The sequence below is a fragment of the Rutidosis leptorrhynchoides genome, chromosome 3 (assembly GCF_046630445.1).
Source record: "Rutidosis leptorrhynchoides isolate AG116_Rl617_1_P2 chromosome 3, CSIRO_AGI_Rlap_v1, whole genome shotgun sequence".
NCBI lineage: Eukaryota > Viridiplantae > Streptophyta > Magnoliopsida > Asterales > Asteraceae > Rutidosis > Rutidosis leptorrhynchoides.
The window spans coordinates 520,755,369-520,765,656 of record NC_092335.1 but is presented as its reverse complement, the minus strand read 5'-3'; positions in this window follow the sequence as shown (position 1 = coordinate 520,765,656).

Below are 10,288 nucleotides of genomic sequence, written 5' to 3'. Positions count from 1 at the left end.
GTTGACTCATAATTTTTGGCCCGTTGTGTCGCGCGTTGATAGTTGGCTCAGGTCCTGGTTCCGGATTTTCGAACGTCCTTTCGTACTATTTAATATCTTGTACTTTGCGTTTCGCAATCTGTAATTTGCACAAAAAATTATTTTCCTTAACTCCCAAAATCCGCGCAAGTCTTTTAACTCAATTTTTGGGACGCTTTTGAGTGCACTATGGCTTTAAGGACCCTTTTCCAGTTTTAGGACGCTTTTTCTTCAATTCTTTAATCTTCGTGCTTCGTCTTCGCATTTATTTATTTAAACGATTACAACTTAAAAATAAAATAATTACAACTAAAAACTTTACATATTGGGATGATATTGTGACTAAATATATGTTCGTTTGGAGCACTATCATAAGTCTATCTTAGAAAAGAATGAAGCACCCTGTAACTGATCGAACAAATCGTCTATTCGAGGTAACGGATACTTATTCTTCACTGTTCTTTTGTTTAATTCACGATAATTAATACACATACGCATTGACCCATCTTTCTTTTTAACAAACAATACCGGAGCACCCCACGGTGAAGAACTCGGTCGGATAAACCCACGATCTAATAACTCTTGAATCTGTGACATCATTTCACAGATTTCAGACGGCGCTAATCGGTAAGGAGCTTTTGCAACAGGAGTTGTTCCAGGAACCAACTCAATCTTATATTCGACTTCCCTTACCGGCGACAGACCTGGTAACTCATCTGGGAACACTTCGGAAAATTCTGATACTACTGGAATATCGGCCACTGTTTTCTTTTCTTTCTTCGCATCAATCACATATGCAAGAAATGATTCACAACCCTTTGCCATCGACTTTTTCGCTTTCATCATGGTTATCAACGGAAAATTATACCCGCCCCGCTCCCCTCGGGCCACAACACCGGTTCCATCGGTCGAACGAAAGGTAATCATTTTCCTATCACACTTAATATTAGTTCTAAGCGAGCTCAATCAATCCATTCCTAATACTACATCAAAGCTAGGAATAGGTAACACTAAACAAGTCATCGGGAAAGACTTCCCTTCAATCTCTATATAAACCCCAGACAGATATGTTGTGACGGGTGTGATCTTACCATCGGCTACTTCTACACTAACCGGCTCGGGTAACACAGTAGCTGGTAAATCCAACTTAGCACAGAAATCTAGGGACATAAAACACCTATTGGCACCACAATCAAACAATACGCGAGCAGGTATTGAGTTGATTAGAAACATACCGGTGATCACTTCGTCGGTTGCCACAACATTCTCAACCGACATCTGAAAAGCTCTAGCCTCTGATGTCGGAGGGTTCTTCCTCTTCTGCCCACTTGAGGCAGTTGACCCTATGGCTGATGCTGAACGCGCCCCTGACCCTGCCCTGTAACTACCACTCTTCGACGGACAACTAACCGCACGATGCCCTGGTTTGTGACAACTCCAACACACACTATTCAGATACGGACATGCTGAAGACTCATGCCCAATAACACCACACTTTAAACATCTTCTTGTAGCCTCATAACATTGCCCACTGTGAGAAGATCGACACGTGTGACACCAATTCCCTTTACCTGATCCAGACCCAGTACTACTCTGACCACTTTTACCCTTCAGTTTAAACCCACTAGACTTCTTGGATTTAGATCCTGATTGACCAGATACTTGCCCACTTTGTTGTAGCACATTACCAAACATTCTGTTTCTAGCGGCCTGAACATCACTTTCCACCATCTTAGCCATCACAACAGCTTAAGACAACGATGTAGCTGTTCTAACAAAAGTTCGGTACTCTGGTAAAATGATATTAACAAAATGCTGGATACGAGATGCTTCGTCTGGCACCCATTGTTGTACAAACTTCAGTTTATCCATATACTTCTCTACTACCTCATCGATCGTCATTTGAGGTGTCATCTTCATCTCAAGAGATTCAGTCTTGATTCGGTTCATATCAAACGGATTACAATACTGTTCACACACCTTTCCATGAAACTGCTCCCACGTGATCATACTCACTTGCTCTTTTGGTATACTGGAAATCAAAGAATCCTACCAAATCATAGCCCTACCTTTCAACATTCGACTAGCATATGTTACTTTCAGCTCAGGTTCACACTGACACACTTCAAATACCCTTTCAATTTCTCACAACCAATTAAGAGTTACAGTCGGATCAGTACTTCCAGAGAACTCGGAGGGTTTGTAATCACAGAAGTTTTTATAAGTACATCTTTTGGGTGATTGCATGTAAGGTTGTTGGAACATTTGCATTTGGTATGGGTTCATCATCATGGGATTTTGGTAAGTAAAAGTGTTTTGCGGTGGCATATAGTATTGGTTAGGTATTTGATTCTGAAACTGGTTCTGGTGCACATTAGGTATCGTTTGGGATTGCGCGGTTGGGAATCCAGGTGGTGTATCATCATTTCCAGAATGCCTCGCCAATTCAAGCTCATTAATTTTGTCTTCAGCCTCTTTTAGCTTACTTTCTAACTGAAGGATGTAACTATTCTGATCATCATCAGACTCAACACCCTCTTCTGGTGCTCTGAATGTTCCGGGGTTGGATGGGCCAGTTGCGTTTCTATCAGCCATACCTGTGCTACAAAAACAGCTCACACAAAAGCTTAGTGGATATCAGTTAGTTCAATCACAACTATCACACATATATCCTATATTCACTTAGCCCCCCACTCCCACAGACATGTTTGACTTGCCTCAGGGTTTGGAAACAAAGTACGCGCACGTACTTGTTTCCAAACCATGCTCTGATACCAAATTGTAACACCGGCCATTTTTTATTTTTATTTTTAAAACACAACGGAAGACTTTAATAACAAACACAATATAAGTCACGTCATTACATTAATCCGTGTAATTACGTTTAAGTTTACACAACGGTGTTACGTTATTACAATACATTATTTATACAAAAGTTCACATCAGAGTTGGGTTGTCAAACATGTCTTCTGCATCAGCACCCATCCTGACTAGCAGTACCTAAACCTGCAAGTGGAGAATATGTGGGGGATTAGTGCACCGCTAAGTGAATGGAATCTATCTAATAAATATAGCTTAAGACACACACAAGCTATATACTAACAACAACACTTGCTAACTACCAACTAGCATACAATAAGACAATACGAGGATCGGCGGCTTGTACGAGCACACGACTCTCAGCTGATCGGGCCTGAGTCTACCGATAGTCCCTGCTACTCAATTCACAGTATAGTTATCCAGATGCAGGGGATGCATCGTTCACACTATACTCCACAATCAGTAGCCTATGGACCCAACCTCCCCTAGGCACGACCTCATACGGACTCTTACCTCTCCTAGGCACGGTCTCGAGTCCCCAGTCTCCCTAGGCCTGACTGGTGCCATTCACACAGTGTACACATAATTCACACACAACATCAGGCATACTATATTATTCTAACATGGCAATTTTTACACTATGCATGGTAAAAGAGTCAACCACAGTAGCATGATATGCTACTTAAACTCTATCCGGAGATAGACCCACTCACCGATTACCAGCTACAGCTCAGTTATCTTACTTCTGAGCTTCTTCCTTATCCTTATCACCTGAAGATAAGGCAAATCAAGTTAGTTTTTGTCCATTAACACAAAACTACACAGTACGGAAAATCAGTCACAAAAAGCGCCACAAAAAGGTCTACTTAACACTTATGCATTTTCAGAATTTACATCCTGAACACCAAAATACAAACGGGTAGCATAACTGCTAGAAAAAGGCACTTAGGTAAAACATTCTGCCCTGGACACACATTCGGTCGACTGTCTCCTCAATCGATCAACTGACGTAGACAGTCGGCCGACTGTTGACACAACCGGTCGACTGACTTTCCCAATCGGGCGACTTATTTGGTTTATCCACAATCGGCCGAAAGTCACACTCAGTCGGTCGGTTCACTCGCCAGTCGGTCGACTGTCGACCGACTATGTTCATCATTTGCAGATTCTGAACACAACCTACGGACTTCAAGCTAAATTCACCAAAACTCGATCTAGAGCTCGTTTTCTACACCAAAACTTACCACAACTCAATTACTACATGTTATAGACTATAAACCCACAAAGTTTTGACCATAACAACATCAAATCCATGGATTTTGACACAAAATCAAGCTTTTGAACAAATACACTTAAAAACACCATTTTAACACTAAATTGATCATGAAAGCTCATGATTCATACCTTAAAAGAATCAGTAGAGTGTAAAGAACGTGATTTCAAGACCAATTCGAGCTCAAGATCAACAATGGTGAATTAGGGTTTAGTTAGGTGGGGATGTAAAGGACGGGAGGTGGATTTGGGGATTTTTGTGAAAATGGAAGTATTACTTCTAAGGTACTCACTTAAGGCTGCCTTTTTCCCCCACTACACAACACACGGGTATTTACCAGTTATCTAACAACTTAACACAACTGGTAAAGTACCCTAACGAGGTCCAAATTAAATATACAAACCTGTTCTGGGACCCTTGTCACAAACTGGTCACAACAAAAGTATAATAAAACACTAATAAAATAATTAAAATAAAAGCACTTAAAACTTAAGCACAAACCCTAAGGGTAAAATAAACAACTTACAACTAGCCCGGGTTTCAGTCTGTTACACCAGACCACCGGTTAACGACCAGACCACCACCGGACAATTAAAGGACCATTGGATAATTAAACCACCGAACCACCATCGAAACACCAAATCACAATAGACCACCACCAATGAACCACCAAACCACCACATGACCACCAATGGACCACTACCAGACCACCACCTGACCACCGAACCACCACCAAACCAACAAACCACCACCAACCATAATCGGACCACCCCTGGATCACCGGAACACCACTGGACAACCCCTAGACCACCACCAAATATACCCTCGCAGAATCAGCCATTGATAGCACTTTAAAGAATGATTTAGTATTATAAAATATTTAGTTATTAAATATTACTGTAAAACATGATTTTTGATTTTGTCAATTGAATTGAACTAGTTATCGAACCCTCGCTTCGCGCCGGGGGTTCGGTTTTCAATGTATTTTATTGCGTTTAGTAAAATTATTTTGTGACTAACGATGATGTCGTTGAAACGCAACTCGAGTCGAACTAAAATGTATAACCCGTGAGAGATTTAAATGCTATTTTAAATTAACAATATATGTGCATCTCCGCGTTTCGCTATGGAATTGTCGACTTTTAAAAATTTAACGCAAAATCAACGTGTATGAAAAGTACCCCAAATATTTAGCGTTTTTTAAAAAGCGTCCGTTTTGCGTATAGCTAGTGACATTGTGTTCCTAAAATTATTTCGAATTTAACGATGGTGTCGGAAAAATTTAACTCGTTGCGAGCGAGAAGATATGACCCGTTGAATATTTGGGTGGAGTTTATTTAAGATTTTTTATGAAAATGGTTAATTGACACTTTACCCCCCTGTTTGGGGGTCGCTTTGAATTTTTCAAAAAAGTGTGAGGGCGTTGTTGGTAAAATGAAATGTAGTTAAAATTAAAAAAAAAAAGGTGAAAAGTTGAAAATGACCCTAGTTACTATTCATAACTTTTGTCTATTAGTTAATATGTAAATTCTAATGCTTGATTAGATGTTTTAGTTGATAAGGAATATAAAAGACAATTATTATAAATGTTTGATTAAATATAATGGGAATGAGCATTACTTGAAAGGGGTCAATGAGCATTATTTGAAAGGGGTCAATGAGCATTCTTCATCAATTTGAGGGGAATCACAACACATCATGGGCGGATCTATATAGTACCTAGTGGTGGTACGGGACACCACTGAAGTACGCGATTTAGTGATTTTTTTTTTTGGTTTTTAACTTGTGACACCACTGGATAGTGTATATTTTTTTTAGTGACACCATTAAAATAAGTCAACTAGTAAATTTTCTTAGAGTTTTAACCGGTGACACCAGTAATTACCAATTCTAAATCTGCCACACTGCAAGACACATACATGTATGAAACTGAAACAAACTTCCTAATTTTGCTCCCCACTACTCCTCTCACAATTACTCAATATTTAATGTGTATTCTCTTTTTATTTTTTTTATTTCCAATTTATTTTTATTTATTATATATCGAATTCTTAAAATAATTCATTATGTTTCCATTATATTTCTATTCCTTTTTTTTTACGGCTAAAAAGAAGAATATATTAATAACCATTATACCCTCATCAAAGTAATGAATGGCGACAATGCAAAAATACAAAGTTGGATCGACAAGTGCGAACATAGTGAATAAATTACATTGAAAGGAGTAGAAAACAACAAATTGAACTAGAGGCGTAACATATATATGGATTTTGATCCCATATATATTATTGAAACCCTTGGCAAAACTCCAAATTGGTTGACCAACGAAAACCTTTAACCTTATATTCTGAACGATGATCGATCGACATGGAATTTCCCATTGAACCCAATAGACAAAAACGTGTGTTGAATCGCTGAGCTTGAAGCTCGAAAACAGCAGCTGTAGGTCGTCAGCTTTAAAAGAGTCGTAAAACGGCAGTGGAAGAGGCAAGTGAAGTCCCAGCCAACCTGATCAATTTCTATGGCAGCAGGCTGTTGAACCAGTTTAAGGCAAGCAAATTGTTCGAGACTAAAAAGAAAAAAGAAGGAAACTCATCTCTTAGGAATTTTCCATCTTCCCATGAGTCAAACCAAAACGAAAATCTTGACCCGTTTCCAATCTTCCATTTCCAAACGTTAGGACTCACACTTGTTTGTATCGAATCATCTTATTGTAGGCTTAAGAGAACTTTCCAAATCGGAGAAGTTGGGATGATTGCAAATCAGAAACGTTATTCATAATTTAACCTCGGAAAGAAGGGCCAAAAGAAGAAATAACTATTGACTTCCAAAGTTGTTTGTGTGAGTTCATTCTCGCCCACCATTGAGCAAGAGGCGATTCTCATGGTTTTGGGATTGTAGCGGGAGATTCATTATCCACCATATCATCCATGAAAACACAAAAGTTTTGCAATTCCTCTTTGAAAGTCAAATTTTTTGCCCCGAATTGCTTGCCATTGATCTTGCTTTTTGTATGAGTTGTTTTGTTTGCTACAACATGATTAATTTCGCTTGTAGTATCAAAAGCTAGTGAGAAATCAGGTGTATCTTCCATCCATTTACTAATATCTTTGTTAGTGATGTTATGCAAGGTGTATATAAAATAGCTTATATTTTACAAGAAAAAACTATTGGATACGATACAATTTTACACAAGATATTTATTTATTTATAGAATGGATATACTTAAGCCTTGCTACAACACTTATAGGCAGTGTACCTAATCGTACAGTAGTGTAGTTTTTAGTAAGTCCGGTTCGTTCCACAGGGAAAAATCTTTAATGTAACATCCCGCGTTTTTCCGTTAAATTATTTTAACACCGTCTTTTTTTTTTTAAAATAACATCCCTCGTCACCTATACTCGTGCACTTCGTTAACTAGTGTTCATGATAATCCCGTTACTCGATTATAACATCTCTCGTTAACTTGCGTTTTAAAAATATTTGTTTGGTTATTTCCCGCACCCGACAACAAACTTGAGGGACTAATCTCGCCACTCGGGTAAACTTGGCTAACTAGTGACTCCTCACCACCACACACTTCATTTCACCATCTTCTTCCTCTTTTTCTTTCTTCCTTTTCTCTCAAGAACACAAACACAAAATTCATCATCTAATTTTGATCTTGGAAGCTCACAACAAATCCGATTACATATTCTTGATCCTCTCATCATCCTCTTCGATTTGATGCTAACTACTTCGATTTTGGGTAACATTTCTAAAACACTAGATTTCTTTAAATTTGTGTTCTTGACTTAAAAGTGTGTTAATTAGTGTCTATGGCTCATTGTGATGTCGTGTATGTAATTTGTATGCTCGATTTGTTGTTTTTGGTGTAACTAGTTCATTATGAAAATTACTTGCTAAATCCTTGATTTTGGATGATCAAATGTTATTAGATTGTTAATGTGCATGTTTTAAAAGTGTTACTAGTATCATTAGCTTCATTTTGATGTATAGATTGATTAAAGAAACTTCATAAACGCGATTATTGATTTTGTAAACTTTTGGTTAGGGTTTGACAACTCTTAAAACGAACTTTTGATGCGTTGAATGCTTGTTAATGTTATTGATAAGTGTTTAGTTGTATTACATGTTTCATTACCTTCAAAACGGCATATCATATGTATAAATCGGATTCCCGAAACTTAAATTGCAATTGATGAACTTGAAACTTGAAAATAAACCTCTATTGATCACTTGACGGGATTTCGGTTATTGTATATGATGTTTTTGCTTGATGAAAAGTGCTTAGTTGTATTCCTCGTCAAAATACCTTTCCAACGATATATGATAGGCATTATAAGTGTTTGCGGGTCAATTGTTGTGTTAGAATTGATTTTGGCTCGTGCATACTTGTGGAAAAACAGAAACAGACCTGCACAGATGGTGGCGCGGCGCGCCCCATCCCCGCGCGGCGCGCAGATGTACCTGGTCAGATTCTGACCTCCTCGTCCCATTTCACGTGAAATGTTTGATGACCTACGGACCTCCGATTCACATGAAACTTGTTTTAATACACTTGTATATGAATAATTAGCATAGAAAAATAGTCCGGGACCTGACCCGAACATGTTGACTTTTTCGTTGACTTTGACCCGACCAAGTTTGACTTTTTGTCAAACTTAACCAATTAATTATGCAATCTTTCTAACATGATTCTATACTTGTATCTTGCATGAAACTTGACAATTTTCTTCACATGCTACATAATCGAGTCGTGTCGAGCCATAGGACTAATTGAACAACTTTGACCCTTCGTGACTATCGTTATTGATACAACCTACTTGTTTAGGTCGAGATTAGCTTTGTCCTTGCACGCGTTTACTCGTTGAAGTACTTTATTAACTCTTGCGCTCAAGGTGAGATCATAGTCCCACCTTTTCAACAACTTTTATACTTTTAAATCGTGGGCTGAGAAAACATATACTTTGTTACATCTTGTACTACTTACTTTTATGTTTTGAACACAAGTGTGAAAACAAACATTCCACGTGCGAGTTAGAACAAAAATGCCTCAATTCTATTATCATTAGTTACACTTGCAGGGTGTAAGCGAGAACTTATATTGTGTGGCCATACGGGTTTAACAAACCCTCATTCGGACGGTTCGCTACCGTTATGCGGATGAAATATATTTTTGTGTTTTAGTGTGGGTTCTAGCGCTGTGTGATGGGGTAACGTTGGTTAAGTTTTGATAATTGAGTGCTCGCGTATAACAACACTTTTGGAATGCAAATGATTTGGATAATCTACGTTATGGAAATACAAAATCTTGTGGTTCAAAAACAACGTTTAATACTTACTAAACCTATGATTTCACCAACGTTTTCGTTGACAGATTCTTCTATGTTTTCTCAGGTTTTGAATGCTTAGTGATACATGCTTCCGCACTCTTTTGATACTTGCTTGGATGTCGAGTATACATGCATTTTGGAGCATCTTTTGAACTTATTTAAACTGTGTCGCATAGTTTTCATTTGTACTTATAACGTTGTAACTTAACTTGTGGTCAATTATCTTTGTAAACTTTGAAACAATCTTTACACTTGAATGGATGCGACATATTTTGGGTCAAACGTCTGTTTTAAAGACTTATGACCAGGTAATGGGACCTACGTAGTCGACGCCGTCACTTGACGATTTGTCGGGGTCGCTACAAGTGGTATCAGAGCCTTGGTTGTAGGGATTTAGAGTTCATTTGTGTTCACCCCGAGTCATAGGGTACATAGGTGAATCTAGACTACAACCGGCATATAGACTGAAGTAGGGATTACTTGACTAATTGTGCATTTATACTCGGACTCTTCTATCATATCTAACTCGTATTCGATCTTAATCTTAAGTTGATAAATTTTGTTGATGCGCCACCTTGACTTTATGAAGTAATGTTAAATGCACATGAGAATCAGGGTAATATAATTTCCGGGATTATATTACGGTGATTCACATGGACGTTCTGACATTATGACATAGAGAATTTAAGGCGAGTCAAGGAAAATTTTCTCTCTATCCTTATTCCATGCCACGGTTAGTATTGTCGAAAATACTAACCAACGATATTCTTATCTCATGAAGGAACAATGGCTCACCAAGGTCAACACAATACTCCTCTCGAAACTCTAGAACAAGCTCTTC